General features: G+C 51.2%; 1 long non-coding RNA gene across 1 annotated transcript in view; it reads left to right on the top strand.

The window, feature by feature from the left end:
* The first annotated feature begins 8,413 nt into the window (after nucleotides 1–8,413).
* The window catches only part of LOC115472285, a 92,556-nt gene continuing 81,124 nt past the window's right edge, over nucleotides 8,414–19,845 (top strand). Inside the window, exon 1 of the long non-coding RNA XR_003942496.1 lies at nucleotides 8,414–8,498. This is a non-coding gene — a long non-coding RNA (uncharacterized LOC115472285). The remainder of the gene's footprint in view (nucleotides 8,499–19,845) is intronic.

Here is a 19,845-nt window from a genome sequence, read left to right as displayed (position 1 = left end):
CCTTACTCTTGGTACACACCCGATCAATCTCCTCCCGTAATGCAATAATCTTTTTGCTGGGCAAACGCGACTCCATTCGCACAGAGTCCAACTCAATTCCCAAAAACACCAACTTAGTGACCGGTCCTTCACTTTTATCCGCTGCCAAAGGTACACCCATCTCCTCTGCCACCGTACTAAATGCTGACATCAAAGCCCCACACTGAGCCGAATTCTCTGGACCCACAAATAAAAAATCATCCAGATAATGAACTATAGTATCCAAACCACTAACCTGCTCCACTACCCAGTGTAAAAAGGTAGCAAATGCCTCAAAATAATTACAAGAAATCGAACACCCCATAGGCAAACATTTGTTGAAATAAAAATTGCCTGCAAATTTAAACCCCAGCAATCTAAATGCAGTCGGGTGCACTGGCAGTAAACGAAAAGCTGCCTCAATATCCGCTTTTCCCATCAAGGCTCCTTTTCCCATCCTCCTCAATAAATCCACCGCCTGCTCCAAACTTGCATAGTGCACAGAACACAATTCCGGATCAATAAAGGTATTAACCCCACTACCCTCTTGGTAAGACAAATTATGTATCAACCTGAAGGAACCTGGTTCTTTTTTTGGTATCACACCCAATGGGGATATCACCAAATTATGAATGGGCGGGTCAACAAAAGGTCCTGCAATTCTACCCAGACTCAACTCCTTCATCAATTTTTTCTTAACCACTTCCGCATGTTGAACCACTGATATTGAATTTTCACAATTATGAGCCAACAGTGGTCCTTCATACGGTATCGGAAAACCTTCAGAAAACCCAACCCACAGCAAGTATGCATCCTCCCCGCACGGATACTGTCGCAACCAGGCCTTTAATGCCAACAGGTTAATGGGAGAAGGGGCCTTGCCAGCCCAAACCAGTTCCACTCGGAATTCCTCCGCGACCCAACCTCCCCCTACCTGTGAATCCTCCCCTGATACATTTCAACACCGGGTGAAATCCCTGACAGAATGTGCAACAATGCTTAAATCTGCAGGCAGCCCGAGTACATCTTCCTGCATTAAACTGGAAACACATGTTACCGGGAACACTCCCTTTACTCCCAAATCCACTCGCCCCAATTCCTCCTCCTCCCACGGAGGCAAAATTACCTGCTCACAACACCCCCACTCCCCCGGCACTCAGGCCCGTGCCAACACGGTAAGCGGGGTAAGGACTGCAGGGGGGCGCCTGCCTTCAAGGGCGCCACGCTTATCCCGCTTACCGTATTGTACTAGACTCCCGACAAACAAGACCTACGCTGAACCTCTGCTGCTGCCGGCGCCGCTTCTTTCCACAGCCAGCATAACAAGAAAAAGAAGCGCGGAGCCACCCGCAGCAGCCTTCAGACATGCGCTGTCGGCTCTGCCGGTTCTCTGCCCCCTCACGTCAATTTCCCGTTCCGGGGGCAGAGGACCGGCAGAGCCGACAGCGCATGTCTGAAGGCTGCTGCAGGTGGCCCCGCGCTTCTTTTTCTTCTTATGTCTGCGCCTTCCTCTGCCAGGTACTGCCATATGACTTCCTGTTTTTTGGGGGGGCAGAATTGGAGACAGCCCGGGTGGAGTGCTGCCACCGCCATTAATCTAAAGCAAGCTTTGAGTGGGGGAGGGAGTGAGATGACTGGATCAGTGCACAGCAGAGAGAGTGAGAGATTATTGGACTGGGGGGGCAATGATGCTGGGACCTGCAGGGGACATACTAGACCCACAGAAGGAGGGGAAGTGGGAACAGGAGAGAGAGAAGAGATATGGATATTTATTGGATCCCAGGAGGAAGAGAGGAAAGACAAATAGTTGCTGAACTCCCAAAGAGAGGGGTGGGAGCTGGGAGGGAAGGAAGAGAGAAGAAAACATGCTGGTCCCAGGGTTGGGATTGGGAAGACAGGGGAGAGCCAGAGAGAGATAGGGAGAGAAAGAGGGGACATGGAAAAGAGCAGGGGAGAGCCAGAAAGAGATGGGGAGAGAAAGAGGGGCCATGGAAAAGAACAGGGGAGAGCCAGGGACATGGAAAAGAGCAGGGGAGAGCTAGAGAAAGATAGTGAGAGAAAGAGGGGACATGGAAAAGAGCAGGGGAGAGCCAGAAAGAGATGGGGAGAGAAAGAGGGGCCATGGAAAAGAACAGGGGAGAGCTAGAGAGAGATGGTGAGAGAAAGAGGGGACATGGAAAAGAGCAGGTGAGAGCCAGAGAGAAGATGCTGGATAGAAGAGGGGTACAGAGAGAGAGAGATGAGTTTAAAGATGGAGAGAGAAAGAGGGGACATGGGCAGGAGAGAGAGCGAAGCTGCTGGGGAGAAACAGGGCCGTGCCTAGGGTCTCTGGCGCCCCCCTGCAGACTATCAGTTGGCGCCCCCCCCCCCCCCCCCCCCGGTGAAAATGATCGCTCACCACTTGCCACACTGACAGGAACTGTCAGCAATATTCTTAGAAACAAATTGCTATACATTGCAAAATAAGATAGCAGATGTAAATTCTCAAAGTGGACATATTCCAAACGCTAAAATGAAAATAAAATGATTTTTTTTTACCTTTGTTGTCTGGTGACTTTCTTTTTCCGATCATGCTGGCCCAGTATCTGAGTCTGCTGCTATCTGTCCTCTTAACTCCATTTCCAGGGCTTCCTTTCCATTTATTTCTTTACTTTCCTCCTTTCTTCTTCATTTCTTGCTCTATATCCATTTCCAGCAATTTCTTCTGTCTCCCTGGGTCCTGCCCTCCCATCCATGTCCATTCTTGTCCCTCTCTGCCCTTCCCTCCTCCATCCATAGCCAGCAATCCTCCTCTCTCCCCTCCCCTCCATTTCCAGCAATTTGTCCTCTCCCTGGGCCCCCATGTCCATCCTTGTCCCTCTCTGCCCTTCCCTCCTCCATCCATAGCCAGCAATCCTCCTCTCTCCCCTCCCCTCCATTTCCAGCAAATTGTCCTCTCCCTGGGCCCCCATGTCCATCCTTGTCCCTCTCTGCCCTTCCCTCCTCCATCCATAGCCAGCAATCCTCCTCCCCTCCCCTCCATTTCCAGCAATTTGTCCTCTCCCTGGGCCCCCATGTCCATCCTTGTCCCTCTCTGCCCTTCCCTCCTCCTCCATCCATAGCCAGCAATCCTCCTCTCTCCCCTCCCCTTCCAGCAATTTGTCCTCTCCCTGGGCCCTGCTGCTGCCCTCCCATCCATGCCTCTCTGCCCTCCCATCCATGCCCTCCCATCCATGCCTGTCAGCAATTATCTCCCCTGCTCTGCCCTCTCCCCTCCTGTCCAGTGATTTCTTCTCTCTCCCTGCCCTGCATCCATACATGGCCAACAATTCTCCTCTCCCCTGCCCTCCCCCCTACATGTGGCAGGCTGCAGCGTTTTTGCGAGGCAGCTCTGGCTCTCCCTCCTTCCTTCCTTGGTTCCCGCTCTGGCTCCCCGATCAGCAGCCCCCCCCCCCCCCGCGTGTTTTAACCTTTACGCGATGTCAATCAATGAAGAACGCACACCAGACTCGTTTCCAGCTTCTCTCTTCACACAGTGTCCCGCCCTCGCGGGAACAGGAAATGCATCATCGCTGACGCTGAAGGCGGGACACTGTGTGAAGAGAGAAGCTGGAAACGAGTCTGGTGTGCGTTCTTCATTGATTGACATCGCGTAAAGGTTAAAACACGCGGGGGGGGGGGCTGCTGATCGGGGAGCCAGAGCGGGAACCAAGGAAGGAAGGAGGGAGAGCCCGAGCTGCCTCGCAAAAGCGCTACGCTTGTGAGGGCAGCAGGGACGTCCAAAGTCCACGATTGGGCTGTGGCGCCGGGGCGAGGGTAAGCACCGCGGCGGCGCCCTCCAGAGGTGGGCGCCCCCCTGCGGCGCTTACCTTGCTTACCGCATCGGCACGGCCCTGGGGAGAAATTGGGGGAGAACCTAGCAGCCAGACTGAGAAATGCTGGATGAAAGAAGGGAGAAAGAGGAAAAATGCTGAAAGGAGGGGGCAGAATGAGGGAAGATGCTGGTAGGTAAGGAAAGAGGAAAGACACTGGAAGGATGGGGTGAGAGAGGACATACTGAATGGAAAAGGGTCAAGATAGAGAGAGACAATGGATGGAAGGATTGGGAGAGGGTAATAGGTGGAAGGATGGAGAGAGAAAGAGGGATGACACTGGATGGAAGGGTAGGAGGGAAAGAGGGATGGTGCTGGACATGGATGGAGGGAAGGGAAGTATATGCACATGGATGGAGGGGAGTGAGGAGAAATGCTGGATATGGATGGAGGGAAAATTGCTGAATTTAAGAGCTGGATCGGGACACTGAAGGATAGGGACAGGGCTACAGATGGTAGGCAGTACGCATAAGGACACAGGAGGATGATGGACATGGTGAGAGAAAAAATATCAAATGGAAAGAAGAGACTGCATAAAACAGAAGACACTGGGACCAAAGCGAATAGAAAAACTAAATGATCAGACAACAAAGGTAGAAAAAAGTATTTTATTCAGAATTTATTAACTGGAATATGTCAGCTTTTGGAAATGTGCATGTTGCATGTAAGTTTCAATTTTTCTAGTATTGCTGCATGCTGAGTCTGACTTCTTGAGGTAACTAGCGTGTAGTATTTTCAGCCCTTTTTGGTGTTTTTTTTTTCACTAGGTTGTGTACTGGTGTTTTAGAGCCCGGTGTAATTACAGTGCTGCCTTTCCATGCATAAGGTTGTAGCTCATTCTGTCCTTGGAATTAGTGCTGTTATGGTTTGGTGAGGTTATGAGTGTGTTTTTGCACAAGTTTGTGTATAGTGTTTTGCAGTTGAGCAGTTGTGGTTAGTATATGCTTTGAGCAACCACTTTATTCTTTGACATCCACACGCCTTGGAGCCTCGCTAGCGGATGCGGAGCACATTGCCAGGCAGGTCCAGGGGGGGGGGCGCCAACTGATAGTCTGCAGGGGGGCACTATAGACCCTAGGCACGGCCCTGCCGGCACTTCCCACTGAGCCACTACTGTACCCGGGAAATCCAGCGGAGGCTCCCATACGAAAGGGGGTGTTAACCGCAGGTGTAAAATTTGCAATCCACAAATCCACATCTCTAACACCCCAATTCTCAGACTTGTCCCGCGCTAAACTCCGCCGAAACTGCTCATCATAGTTAACCCAACCCCAACCTCCATACATTCTATATGCTCTTAATATTAAATCACAGTATTTCCACAAACCCGGATACAACTCCGACTTCCTAGCTCCCAGCACACTTGCAAATACATGAAAACTCATCAACCAATTCATAATCGTCTTCGCGACTCTCCCTTTCTTCTTTTTTCCTTCCTCTCGCCCCCCATCCTTCCCCCCATTACCATCCCTATCCTGCGCCAGCATTGCAAATAAATCAATAAATTTACCCCTTAAAATTCGCTGCCTCCATTTCACTGTGATATAACTATCCAACGGTGCAATATGACATAATGTATGACCCAGCCTGGAACCCACACCTGCAATCTGAGTATTCTCCACACCCGTCACCCCAATCCCCACGCCCACCTCCCCTTCATCTGAAGAAGAGGAGGATGACCCCGAAGAATCTCAAGAGTCCGATGACTCCCAAACCTGCAACGGGTCACCACTCACTCCCCTCTTCTGCCTTTTTTTCTGCTCCAATCTCTTTACCACATGACACAAATTCTGCAAAAATTTTTTATTCTTTAACTTTTTCCTCAAACCCCCAGCATGCACCCTTTGTGCACGACCACTCCATTCCCAAATCCCCTCCCGCAACAGCACCCTCTCCCTCCCCACCCCATACACAGCTGTACCTAGTTCCTCACACTCACCAGAGACTCTCCCTGTAGAAGGCCCCTCTAGTGGATCTTCGCCAGCTCCGACACCACCGGGACCATCATCTCGCATCCGCACACCACTGCTCCTTCCAGGGCCTGCAGGAGTGCCCACTGCCATCAAGGCAGCTCTCTCTTGCTCCATACTCGCTCCCACTTGACACCCCATTTCCGCCAACTGTCCATCACGGGCCCCAACTACATCTTCCACATCTCTCACCATATGCATACCTGTGCCCTCAGAATCTACCCCTCTCATACAATTCTTTTTCTTCCTAGTCACTTTTTTCCCACCTTTCACCACTTTTTTGGGGCCCATCTTCACAAACCCTTCCAAAAGCACTCACCCCCGTCACTTTACCCACACACCCTACCCACCCGCCCTTGCCTCACTTCCCCCAATATTCAATTCCCAACTCCTACCTTCTATAGTTCTCCCCAGAAACCAATACCTTCCTCCTTTCGCTTGTCCCACCCAGACCCTCTTCTCCCTTCACAATTCACCCTTTGTAATAACCCTCCCCCTCGATGTACCCACCCTGGCCTCCCCCACTCTCACTTGCTCTCCACCGACTAAACCACAACAACACTGCGACGCCAACTACTTGTCAGCCCTGTATCCGCTACTCACACACACCCACGCCCCACACCAATTATCTCTCCGACGCCCGTGCTTCACAGCACCTCCACCTGAATACCCCTCCGTAATTCTTTTCCCCCACAGTCCTGTGCCTTCCGGCCCACACCCACGCTAAATGCACTCAAGCAGCCCTCCCAATGCACGCTCCTCGTTACCCAACCCATTCCGCTCCCACCATCTACCTCCCCGCTTCCATCACTCGTCACACCGATAGCCGCCCTTTCCTCTGTTCAACCTTACCGCCGACTCCCTGCCAATACCGCACTCTCCCGCTCCTCTCCGCCGAAACCGGAAGTGACCGCGCGCCTCCCACTCAGCCACCAGCAATGCTCCGGAGCTCTTCGCCAGTCCCCCCAGGTCAGAAAACAGCAACAACTCCCTTCTATCCACCCTCACCCGCTCCTACCCATTCCCATAATGACTTTTCGCGCCCAAAACTCTTTACCCTACCAAATCCTTTTCCCTTCCAGCCAATCCCCAACCCTCTTCTTCAACCAATCCCTTTCCTTCCCTTCTGTTGTCATCCTGCCTACCATCCTCTACCCTGCCCATCCCTCCTCCCCCTCCCATCTCACTTCACAGCCTTTTATCCTTTAAAAACTTCTGACTTTGCCTTCAGTCAATGTTATTTCCTCACAGCTTAGGCTGTGAGGATTCCTTTATTCTTAAGTTGTTTAGTTTTAGTGCTATTGAAATATTGCTCTTTGAACTGGTTTTGCAAGACATGGAGACAGTATATGGATGTAATATGCACTTTAAAATACACAGTTGGTTGCACTATTTCCACTTGGAGTTTTTGACAAATGAATGAAGTGCAAGTTTTCATCCTATTAGCAGTTGGTTAATCTGAGGGAACTGCTCCTTATTTATACTTATGTCTTTTACTCCTGGTTATATTTTGGTGGTTATTTGGATTAATTACCAGAAAGCGGAGGGATTTTTTGTTAAGTATTTGGTTTACAATAATTTATATTTATTAATGAAATTTTGTCCCTTTGCTTAAAATTTTTTTTATTTTTAGCAAACTCTTTTGGTTCAGAACCCCAATTTGGCCTGGACTGATTTATTGTGTGCCCATGGAGTCAAGAAAGTGTGAATTAATATTGCCAACAGTCCCCCAGCGAAAACTGGTCTTGATCTTGATCCACCAAAAAACCTTATATATTTTATTTAAGTAACCCACCTATTTCTTATCCGAGCGAAATAGGGTAATACAAGCATGACATGGCTCAAGAGAGATCTTCCCTAGTAATCTGGAATAGTGATGGGGAAAAGATGTCAAAGAGTCAGCGAAAGAAACAAATGAAATACCAAGAAAAATGCCAACAAACACCTGGTTGCTATACTGGTGTCCGTTGGTGTCTTTACAGCTGGACCTCCTAGAGTTGCCAGTCCAGATGTATTTCTTTTGATTGATAGTGATGGGGGAAAGACATTAACCTTTCCAAATGCACAGAGAACAGAAGGAGTGGAGAAGTCTTGACATCCAGAGATGTCTGGTTCAAATCTCACTGCTGCTCCTTGTGATCTTAGGCAAATCACTTAACCCTCCAAACTTAGACTGTGAGCCCTCCAGGGACAGAGAAATACTCAGTGTACCTGAATGTAATTCACCTTGAGCTACTACTGAAAAAGATGTCAGCAAAATCCAAATAAATAAAAAGGGCTCTAAGCAATACTAGTTGAAGAGAAACTAAGGGATAAAATTGTTAGCCAAAGGAATACTCATTGCCTATGGATGATAATAGCTGGGAGAGATCTTCTGCTACCTATGAATGTCTTTGTTTATTTCAGCATCAGTCAAGGGATGCAATGAATATCACACCACAAAATGTTCTGATTGTTGAACCAGAACTGCAAACATGCATGACTGCATGTGTGTATGTGTGTGTACCTCCTTCACTGCAGTGAATAGGATAAATACAGATCTTTCTTTAGGAACTGGGACATTCCAACGAGCTGTTTGCACAGAGCAAGAACCATGATATCAATGCTGGTGCTGACTATGGGGCTGTTCCTAATCTGTGCACTTCAGAACCAGGCAGAGGTAATGATAAGTGACCTTGACATGCCCCGATGATCAGGTGATTGCATAAAAATGGGATGTGTGTGTTGGGATGGTGATTGTGAAGGTTTGGGATGTGCTGTTCTTTAAAACATACAAATATTTCTTATCTTGTTTCATTTAAAAATGAAAACGACAGAAAAACTGATTTTTTAAATGTGAGTTGAGTATTGTGGTGGGGAGAGGATGATATGTGAATAAAGGGATGGAAGGGATAATGGATGAAGGAAATACACTGGCTGGACATATTGTTTTTCTTTTTGCCTGTCTCTGGAGAAGAAACTACCAGGGATAAGCAGGGAGGGTTTTTAATGTATTGGATCTGAAACTGTTAGCCTGGAATGTAAGTTCTTCTGTTTTCTATTATGTTTTCCTATGTTGTATGTAATGATCTGATGTAAGTTCTCCGAGGACAAGCAGGCTGCTTGTTCTCACGACTGGGTGACGTCCGCGGCAGCCCCCACCAACCGGAAAAAAGCTTCGCGGGACGGTCGGCACGCAGGGCACGCCCACCGCGCATGCGCGGCCGTCTTCCCGCCCGTGCGCGACCGCTCCCGCCAGTTCCTTTTTTTCCGCGTCTGGAGAGAGTCGTGCCCCGCCGCTCTCTCTGATTCAGCCGCCGGATTTTCGATCGCGTTTACGCCGATCGTGCTTTTCTTTGTTTATTTCGGTCTAGTTACCGTCCGGTTTCTTTTTTAAAAAAAAAAAAGAAACCCTGCGCGTGTGGAGCACGCGCTCCCCTTTTTTTTCCCTCGCTTCCAGCGGGGACGCTGCATTGCAGCCTAGTGGCCGCACGGTCGTTTCCTTTTTCGTGGTGTGATTTCAGCCACCATTGACGACTTTGACTTCGCCGACGCGATTTTTCCGTCGATGTCCTCGAAGGTCCCGAGTGGATTTAAAAAGTGTGGTCGCTGCGGCCGGCCGATCTCGCAGACCGACACCCACGCTTGGTGCCTCCAGTGCCTCGGGCCGGAGCACAATATCAAGTCGTGTTCTCTGTGTCTCGGTCTCCGGAAACGGACTCAGGTTGCGAGGCAAGTTCTGCGGGACCGTCTTTTTGGAACTTGCGCCGGCCCCTCGACGTCGACCTCGAAGGCATCGGTATCGACGCCCGGCCCTTCGGTACCGGTATCGATGCCCGAGACATCGGCACCGATGGCAGCGACCCCAGGAGAACAGGTCCCGTCGGCCAGCCGGTCCTCCGGTGAGAGTGGGGGTGAGAGGCCGCGTGGGCAGTCGGCCCCGGTCACTCCCTCAACTCGTGGGCCACGGGACCGAACCCTGTCTGACCCGGTACCTCGAGACCGAGGGGGATCGACCTCCTCCTCCTCCATGCCTTCCGGCGCCGGTGACGGGCATCGTAAGAAAGATAAGAAGCGTCGTCACCGGTCGCCCTCGGTGCATCCGGATATCGGAGAGGAGGCGACGCCGAAGCGTCATCGTCAAGAGGAGAGGTCTCCGTCGGTTGTGGAGGTACCGACGCGTCGGGGTTCCGGCACCTCGGTGCCATCTCCTGGCCCCCAGCAGCTTCTGGCGCTGACACCCCTACCGGCCCCACCGCCTTTCCCGGCAGCGGGCCTGGACGAGTGCCTCAGAGCCATCCTTCCGGGGATCCTGGAAGGGCTGATGCGCCAGGCTGTGCCGGCGCCGGGGGTGCTTGCGCCCTCGGCGCCGATGACTGTGGCGCCGGCGAGCTCTAGCCCGGCGCCGGGGCCGTCGACACCGCCGCCGCTTGCGGTGCCGGTCTCGACCGCCACGCAGGTGGAGTCCCTGTCGACGTCGATGGAGGGAGCTCCGTCCCCGCCGGCGTGGGAGTCCACCGCTCGACGACACCGAGACCTTGGTGCCTCGACGTTGAGCCGGGCCCGGTTCAGGACTCAGCTACATGAGCTTATGTCCGACACCGAGGATGAGGACTCGTGGGGGGAAGAGGAGGACCCTAGATATTTCTCCTCAGAGGAGTCTATGGGCCTTCCCTCGGACCCCACGCCTTCACCGGAGAGGAAACTCTCACCTCCTGAGAGTCTCTCCTTTGCCTCCTTTGTGCGGGATATGTCTATTAGCATTCCCTTCCCCGTGGTCTCTGTGGAAGAGCCGAGGGCCGAGATGCTCGAGGTCCTCGACTATCCATCACCACCTAGAGAGTCCTCCACGGTGCCGCTGCACAATGTCCTTAAGGAGACGCTGCTTCGGAACTGGGTGCGACCATTAACTAACCCCACCATTCCCAAGAAAGCAGAGTCCCAGTACAGGATCCACTCCGACCCAGAGCTAATGCGGCCACAATTGCCTCATGACTCAGCGGTCGTGGATTCTGCTCTCAAGAGGGCACGGAGTTCGAGGGATACCGCCTCGGCGCCCCCGGGGCGGGAGTCTCGCACTCTGGACTCGTTTGGGAGGAAGGCCTACCAATCCTCCATGCTCGTGACCCGCATCCAATCATACCTGCTCTATATGAGCATTCACATGCGGACCTATGTGCAGCAACTGGCGGACCTGGTCGAGAAGCTCCCGCCGGAGCAGTCCAGGCCTTATCAGGAGGTGGTCAGGCAGCTGAAGGCGTGCAGAAAGTTCCTGTCCAGGGGTATCTATGACACCTGTGACGTGGCATCTCGTGCTGCGGCCCAAGGTATAGTGATGCGCAGGCTCTCATGGCTGCGTGCCTCTGACCTGGACAACCGCACCCAGCAGAGACTGGCCGACGTCCCTTGCCGGGGGGATAACATTTTTGGTGAGAAGGTCGAGCAGATGGTGGACCAACTGCATCAGCGGGAAACCGCTCTCGACAAGCTCTCCCACCGGGCGCCTTCAGCATCCACCTCCACAGGTGGACGTTTTTCCCGGGCCCGGCAGGCTGCACCCTATTCTTTTGCGAAGCATAGGTACAACCAGCCGGCCCGAAGGCCTCGTCAGGCACAGGGACAGCCCCAGCGCGCTCGTTCTCGTCAACAGCGTGCGCCTAAGCAGCCCCCTGCGCCTCCACAGCAAAAGCCGGGGACGGGCTTTTGACTGGAGCCACGGGAACATAGCCGCCCTACAAGTGTCCGTATCGGACGATCTGCCGGTCGGAGGGAGGTTAAAATTTTTTCACCAAAGGTGGCCTCTCATAACCTCCGACCAGTGGGTTCTCCAAATAGTGCGGTGCGGATACGCCCTGAATTTGGCCTCCCTGCCTCCAAATTGTCCTCCAGGAGCTCAGTCTTTCAGCTCCCATCACAAGCAGGTACTTGCAGAGGAACTCTCCGCCCTTCTCAGCGCCAATGCGGTCGAGCCCGTACCACCCGGGCAGGAAGGGCAGGGATTCTATTCCAGGTACTTCCTTGTGGAAAAGAAAACAGGGGGGATGCGTCCCATCCTAGACCTGAGAGGCCTGAACAAATTCCTGGTCAAAGAAAAGTTCAGGATGCTTTCCTTGGGCACCCTTCTGCCAATGATTCAGAAAAACGATTGGCTATGTTCCCTGGATTTAAAGGACGCATATACTCACATACCGATACTGCCAGCTCACAGACAGTATCTCAGATTCCGCCTGGGCGCACGGCACTTTCAGTATTGTGTGCTGCCCTTTGGGCTCGCCTCTGCCCCACGAGTGTTTACCAAGTGCCTCGTGGTGGTAGCGGCCTACCTACGCAAGCTGGGAGTGCACGTGTTCCCATATCTCGACGATTGGCTGGTCAAGAACACCTCGGAGGCAGGAGCCCTCCGGTCCATGCAGTGCACTATTCAGCTTCTGGAGCTGCTGGGGTTTGTGATAAATTACCCAAAGTCCCATCTCCAGCCAACCCAGTCTCTGGAATTCATAGGAGCTCTGCTGAATACCCAGACGGCTCAGGCCTACCTTCCCGAAGCGAGGGCCACCAATCTCCTGGCCCTGGCTTCGCAGACCAGAGCGTCTCAGCAGATCACAGCTCGGCAGATGTTGAGACTTCTGGGTCATATGGCCTCCACAGTTCATGTGACTCCCATGGCTCGTCTTCACATGAGATCTGCTCAATGGACCCTAGCTTCCCAGTGGTTCCAAGCCACCGGGAATCTAGAAGATGTCATCCGCCTCTCCACCAGTTGCCGCACTTCACTGCTCTGGTGGACCATCCGGACCAATTTGACACTGGGACGTCCATTTCAAATTCCACAGCCCACGAAAGTGTTGACGACGGATGCATCTCGCCTGGGGTGGGGAGCTCATGTCGATGGGCTTCACACCCAGGGTCTGTGGTCCCTCCAGGAAAAGGATCTGCAGATCAACCTCCTGGAGCTCCGAGCGATCTGGAACGCACTGAAGGCTTTCAGAGATCGGCTGTCCTGCCAAATTATCCAAATTCGGACAGACAATCAGGTTGCAATGTATTACGTCAACAAGCAGGGGGGCACCGGATCTCGCCCCCTGTGTCAGGAGGCCGTCGGGATGTGGCGTTGGGCATGTCGGTTCGGCATGCTCCTCCAAGCCACGTACCTGGCAGGCGTAAACAACAGTCTGGCCGACAGACTGAGCAGAGTCATGCAACCGCACGAGTGGTCGCTCCACGCCAGAGTGGTACGCAAGATCTTCCGAGAGTGGGGCACCCCCTCGGTGGACCTTTTCGCCTCTCAGACCATCCACAAGCTGCCTCTGTTCTGTTCCAGACTTCAGGCACACGGCAGGCTAGCGTCGGACGCTTTTCTCCTCCATTGGGGGACCGGCCTCCTGTATGCTTATCCTCCCATACCTTTGGTGGGGAAGACCTTACTGAAGCTCAAGCAAGACCGCGGCACCATGATTCTGATAGCGCCCTTTTGGCCCCGTCAGATCTGGTTCCCTCTTCTTCTGGAGTTGTCCTCCGGGGAACCGTGGAGATTGGAATGTTTTCCGACTCTCATCTCGCAGAACGACGGAGCGTTGCTGCACCCCAACCTTCAGTCCCTGGCTCTCACGGCCTGGATGTTGAGGGCGTAGACTTCACTGCGTTGGGTCTGTCTGAGGGTGTCTCCCGGGTCTTGCTTGCCTCTAGGAAGGATTCCACTAAAAAGAGTTACTTTTTCAAGTGGAGGAGGTTTGTCGTGTGGTGTGAGAGCAAGGCCCTAGAACCTCGTTCTTGCCCTGCACAGAACCTGCTTGAATACCTTCTGCACTTATCAGAGTCTGGCCTCAAGACCAACTCAGTAAGGAATCACCTTAGTGCGATTAGTGCTTACCATTATCGTGTGGAAGGTAAAGCCATCTCTGGAGAGCCTTTAGTCGTTCGATTCATGAGAGGCTTGCTTTTGTCAAAGCCCCCTATCAAGCCTCCTACTGTGTCATGGGATCTCAACGTCGTCCTCACCCAGCTGATGAAACCTCCTTTTGAGCCACTGAATACCTGCCATCTGAAGTACTTGACCTGGAAGGTCATTTTCTTGGTGGCAGTTACTTCCGCTCGTAGGGTCAGTGAGCTTCAAGCCCTAGTAGCTCATGCTCCATATACCAAATTTCATCACAACAGAGTAGTGCTCCGTACCCACCCAAAGTTCCTGCCGAAGGTGGTGTCGGAGTTCCATCTTAACCAGTCAATTGTCTTGCCAACATTCTTTCCCAGGCCGCATACCCGCCCTGCTGAATGTCAGTTGCACACATTGGACTGCAAGAGAGCATTGGCCTTCTACTTGGAGCGGACACAGCCCAACAGACAGTCTGCCCAATTGTTTATTTCTTTCGACCCTAACAGGCTAGGGGTCGCTGTCGGGAAACGCACCATCTCCAATTGGCTAGCAGATTGCATTTCCTTCACTTACGCCCAGGCTGGGCTGACTCTTGAGGGTCATGTCACGGCTCATAGTGTCAGAGCCATGGCAGCGTCGGTGGCCCACTTGAAGTCAGCCACTATTGAAGAGATCTGCAAGGCTGCGACGTGGTCATCTGTCCACACATTCACATCTCATTACTGCCTCCAGCAGGATACCCGACGCGACAGTCGGTTCGGGCAGTCGGTGCTGCAGAATCTGTTTGGGGTGTAAATCCAACTCCACCCTCCAGGACCCGAATTTATTCTGGTCAGGCTGCACTCTCAGTTAGTTGTTCTTCGTAGGTCAATTTCTGTTGTACCCTCGCCGTTGCGAGGTTCAATTGACCTGGGTTCTTGTTTTGAGTGAGCCTGAGAGCTAGGGATACCCCAGTCGTGAGAACAAGCAGCCTGCTTGTCCTCGGAGAAAGTGAATGATACATACCTGTAGCAGGTGTTCTCCGAGGACAGCAGGCTGATTGTTCTCACCTACCCTCCCTCCTCCCCTTTGGAGTTGTGTGTTTCATCTTTTGCTAGTCATTCAACTGGCGGGAGCGGTCGCGCACGGGCGGGAAGACGGCCGCGCATGCGCGGTGGGCGTGCCCTGCGTGCCGACCATCCCGCGAAGCTTTTTTCCGGTTGGTGGGGGCTGCCGCGGACGTCACCCAGTCGTGAGAACAATCAGCCTGCTGTCCTCGGAGAACACCTGCTACAGGTATGTATCATTCACTTTATGCAAGTATGAAATAAATATAGAGTAAAACAAAAAAAAAAAGAAACAACATGAAAAAACTGGCATATTCAACATGGAGAGAGTAGAGGGTTCTTTTAGTCTATGTGGACAGTCTGAGGCTGAGTGGAGGCTAGAGACAGGCAGCTATGGAATAACTTTAGCTCACACTTGACTGGGATAGGGTGTGAGACAGTTACAAACTAGGGCAGGGATCCTCACACTATGACCATAGTGGCATACCTAGGTTGGCTGACACCTGGGGCAGATCGCCACTATGTCTCCCTGATGCATCATCCACCTACCCCCCCAAAGCACCTCATCTTCACTACCTGGAGGTGTATGAAGCAGTCGTGTGGCTGTCAGCTCCGCAAGTCCCCTGTCCTGGAACAGGAAGTAACGTCAGACGGAGTAGGGAACCGGAGGAGCCAACAGATGAGTGACTGCTCCATGTATCACCTTGCTGCCTGCACACAGGGTGGACTGCCCCGACCGCCCCACCCTTGGTATGCATTGGCTTTGAGCAGCCAACAGAGAAAGCTTTACTTTCCTGTTACCCCTGCTGTTGTAATGTTTTGCTTCATCAAAGTGCAATGGCGTAGTGTGGTGCTGGGAGGATTTCCTGTGCGGCGTCTGTGGCTCAGCCCTAAGGGAGTTTCAATCCGGCATGCAGCCACTGGAGGTGTAGAACAAATTTGATGGTGGTTCCTCCTGAGGAAGATTTGTGAAATGCGGTCCTGCATTGAGGAGCCGGCATAACATGAAACAGATATGGTGGACTGTTGAGTTAGTCACCGAGCACACAGCACCTGTATTGTGATACATACAAATGATTGGAGGTGGCGTATTTGAACAGCCAACGGAGGTTTAACGGATATACAGAGTTTGTCCATGAAGAACAGTCATCCAGCATTTATTGGAAACATTTTCACTGCGTCCATGTGGAAGGCGTGGCGTTTGTAGGAAAAGGACTATTTTGCTGGCAGGACTGAGTTTTGATTATTTGAGTATGATATAATGTATAATATGCACAATACGAAACAGTATAAGAATGCAGTTTAAAATGTAAAATCAACTGTTTTGTATTTAAATTAAATACAGGTGTGCAAGGTGAGCGGAGGAGTGAATGTGTGAGGTTTTAATAGTAGGCAGCAGTGCTAGTGAGGTTAGCGGGCATTGCAATATAATAAAATGTTTTTGTGATAAAGAAAAAATACTGGAGTCTTTGTGTAGTCGATATTAAAAGTGACTCTGGAATTAAAAGAGTTATCCCCTGATCAGTAATTTTAGGATTATATGCTCCACAGGTCTATTTCTTGGCCACACACAGTGAAAACTGCAGCATGGTTGGTGTGGTTCTCGCATTCCTTGCCAACTGAAAAGGAAGGGGGAAAAGGGTGAGAGAGAGAAGAAAATGGAAGGAAAAGGGTATTTAGAGGAGAAGTAAGAGGAAAGAGGATATGAGAGGAGAGGAAGTGACTTCAGCGCTCGGATATGGACGCTTGACTTGTTAGCTCTGCACTCGACGGCGATTAAGAATCTTAACCCCCCCTCCAAAAACAAAGCGAAATGTCCAACTTTGGCAGCAGTCAGCAGCTATTACCTATGGCTGCTCGAAAAAGGCTGGCGAAGTTTAAATACACAGGGGACAAGGGCGAAACGGGCAAAATAGCGGGGCCACGACCGGGAACACAAGGCGGCAAGATGGCGGCTGGAGACTCCGAGTCTGACCAGGACCCCGAGGAACTCCCAGTGAGTAATGCAGATCTGGATTGCAATGAAATAGCCCGCTGGTTCAAAGAGTTGAAGGCAGAAATAATAACAACCCGGAAAGGAATTCCATCCTCAGTAGTGGAGCTCCGCGAAGAGATGAATGAAATCGGGGCACGGATGGCAGAGATGGAGGAGAAAGTGGACGTGCTGGGTGACGAATTGCAGGCAGCTCTGAAGAGAGAGCAACAACTGCGACTGGAAATGGAATCAGCAGTGGAAGATTTGGAAAATCGCTCTAGGAGGTGCAACATCAGATTTAAGGGCATACCTGAAGAAGTTCAATTTAAGGACACCTTGAAAGTAGTGCAAGAGATCAGTGCACACATATTAAAAGAGCCGTCTGGAGATGAAGGGTCATCGGTGGGGAGCCTCCTAGTCATTGAAAGAGCACATCAGAGCCTGGGCCAGCAGAGGGGAGGACAACCCCGAGATATCATCGCTTGTTACCATGAATATGGTATGAAAGAAGCGGTTTGGAAAGGAGCTAGAGCCCTGAGAGATTTAGTTGGAAAAACTGTAAACCCAAACTCTATCAAGATTTGGCCCGAACTACTCTTCAAAAGTGGAAGGAATTCAAAGAAGTGACCCAGTATTTACAGAGAATGGGACTGAGATATCGGTGGCTGTACCCGTTTGGGCTGCAGGTTTCAGCAGGAGATAAACACAGGAAACTTCAGACACCTAAGGGAGCTTGGAAGATCCTGAGAGAAATGGGCTGCGAAGATTTACCACATGCGGAGAGCCCAGCACAGCAATGCAAGCAGGGACCTGCATTGGATCGGTGTCCGGGAGGCTCTAGTCCTAGAAGAGGAAACGACTCTCACACCGCGAAGGAGAGACGGAGGGAGTCCAGAGATGCAGGAGTGGACTGAACATTGCTGGACATGAACATATACATTTTCTTTGCTAATCAGTGGCAGAGGCTACAGGATGGAGAAGAAATAAGAGCTGATACTGAACTTGGGGGACACATGGTGATGTATACTTGAGGGGGGGGGACTTATGAAGGAGTCACAGGTCGGGGGGAAATGTCGGGTGGAGACACATTTTCTCCGGGAGGAACTGGTGTGTAGGGGGAAATGCCAGTTGAACGGGATGAGGGGGGTCAGGGAAGGGGGAGGAGGGAGGGGGGAAGGGGGAAGGGGGAAGGGGGTGGGGTAGGGGGGATTATGAAGGTTGGGTCTTGGAATATAAATGGTAAAAAGAATTGAAGCGGTGCAAAGAAAAGCTACGAGAATGGTAAGGGATTTGCGTTACAAGACATATGAGCAGAGACTTGATGACCTGAACATGTATACTCTGGAAGAAAGGAGAAACAGGGGTGATATGATACAGACGTTCAAATATTTGAAAAGTATTAATCCGCAAACGAACCTTTTCTGGAGATGCAAAGGAGGTAGAATGAGAGGACATGATATGAGATTGAAGGGGGGCAGACTCAAGAAAAATGTCAGGAAGTATTTTTTCACAGAGAGAGTAGTGGATGCTTGGAATGCGCTCCCGCGGGAGGTGGTGGAAATGAAAACGGTAACAGAATTCAAACACGCGTGGGACAAACATAAAGGAATCCTGTTCAGAAGGAATGGATCCTAAGGAGCTTAGCCGAGATTGGGTGGCAGAGCCGGTGGCGGAAGGCGGGGATAGTGCTGGGCAGACTTATACAGCCTGTGCCAGAGCCGGTGGTGGGAGGTGGGGCTGGTGGTTGGGAGGCGGGAGGCGGGGATAGTGCTGGGCAGACTTATACGGTCTGTGCCAGAGCCGGTGGTGGGAGGAGGGGCTGGTGGTTAGGAGGCGGGGATAGTGCAGGGCAGACTTACACGGTCTGTGCCCTGAAAAGGACAGGTACAAATCAAGGTAAGGTATACACAAAAAGTAGCACATATGAGTTTATCTTGTTGGGCAGACTGGATGGACCATGCAGGTCTTTTTCTGCCGTCATCTACTATGTTACTATGTTACTATGTCTCAACAGTCCAGGGAAGAGGAGTATTATTTTTCAGGAATTGCATAGGCTGGAGTGGGATGTGGTAATGTTACAAGAGACGCATATCCGACGGAGGGATGAAGCATTGTTAAGGCATCGGGTACTAGGCAAGGGGTACCCTTGTGCAAACCCTAAAGGGGGGAAGTCGGGGGGACTGGTCATTTATATTAAAGAACAATTACAATTTATCAAGGAACAGGAATATAGGGGGCATGATGGAAGATGCTTGCCAATTAAAGGAACACTTAAAGGTCAACCAATTACATTCATCAACATATATGCACCAAATGAGGGGCAAGGGGTATTTTTTGATCAGGTACGCTCAGACTTAGTAGCTTTTGCTAAGGGACAGATAATATTGGGGGGGGGGGAACTTTAATTTCATAGTAGCAGGGATCGATCACTCTAAGGGAAGAGAACAGGAGACGCAATTCACGAGAGGGAAGTTTATCAAACTCATGCGAGACCTCGATTTATTAGATATCTGGAGACTACAGCATCCAGGACAAAAAACTTTTACTCATTATTCCCATGCACAACAAACCTATGCCAGAATCGATGGGATCTGGAGCAGTCGTTCCTTATGGGAAGCAATTAAGGGGTCTGAAATTGAAAGCATACATGCATCGGATCATGCCCCAATGTGGGTGAAGTTGGGGGGGGGGGGTGGCTGGGTAAGGTTAAGGGGAGAAGGGTATGGAGATTAAATGAATCCCTGTTAGATTCTGAGAAGGACTGTCAGGAGGTGCGGGACCTAATTAAAGAGTATTTAACATTTAATGATAACAATGAAGTTACGGACGGAACACTGTGGGATGCTCTAAAAGCAGTGGTGCAGGGGCATTTGATTAAAAGGGGGGCACAGCGCAAGAGAAAGCAGGAGATTATGGAGGTATCGATTCGACAACAGTTGGCTGAGTACGAGGTGCTCCATCACCGGGGGGAGTCCTCAGGTGCTTAGGGAATTGCTTAACTGCAGAGCAGAATTACAAAAAATACAAATTAGAAAGATGGAGTACCAACAGAAATTATTGCAACAAAAGTTTTTTGAATATAGCAATAAGGCTGGAAATACATTAGCTCGAAAATTGCGCCAAAGGCAAGTCC

Source organism: Microcaecilia unicolor, chromosome 6, assembly GCF_901765095.1.
Source record: "Microcaecilia unicolor chromosome 6, aMicUni1.1, whole genome shotgun sequence".
In the NCBI taxonomy this organism is placed as follows: domain Eukaryota; kingdom Metazoa; phylum Chordata; class Amphibia; order Gymnophiona; family Siphonopidae; genus Microcaecilia; species Microcaecilia unicolor.
Note: the sequence above shows the minus strand (reverse complement) of the source record. Positions and strands in the feature narration are given on the sequence as shown.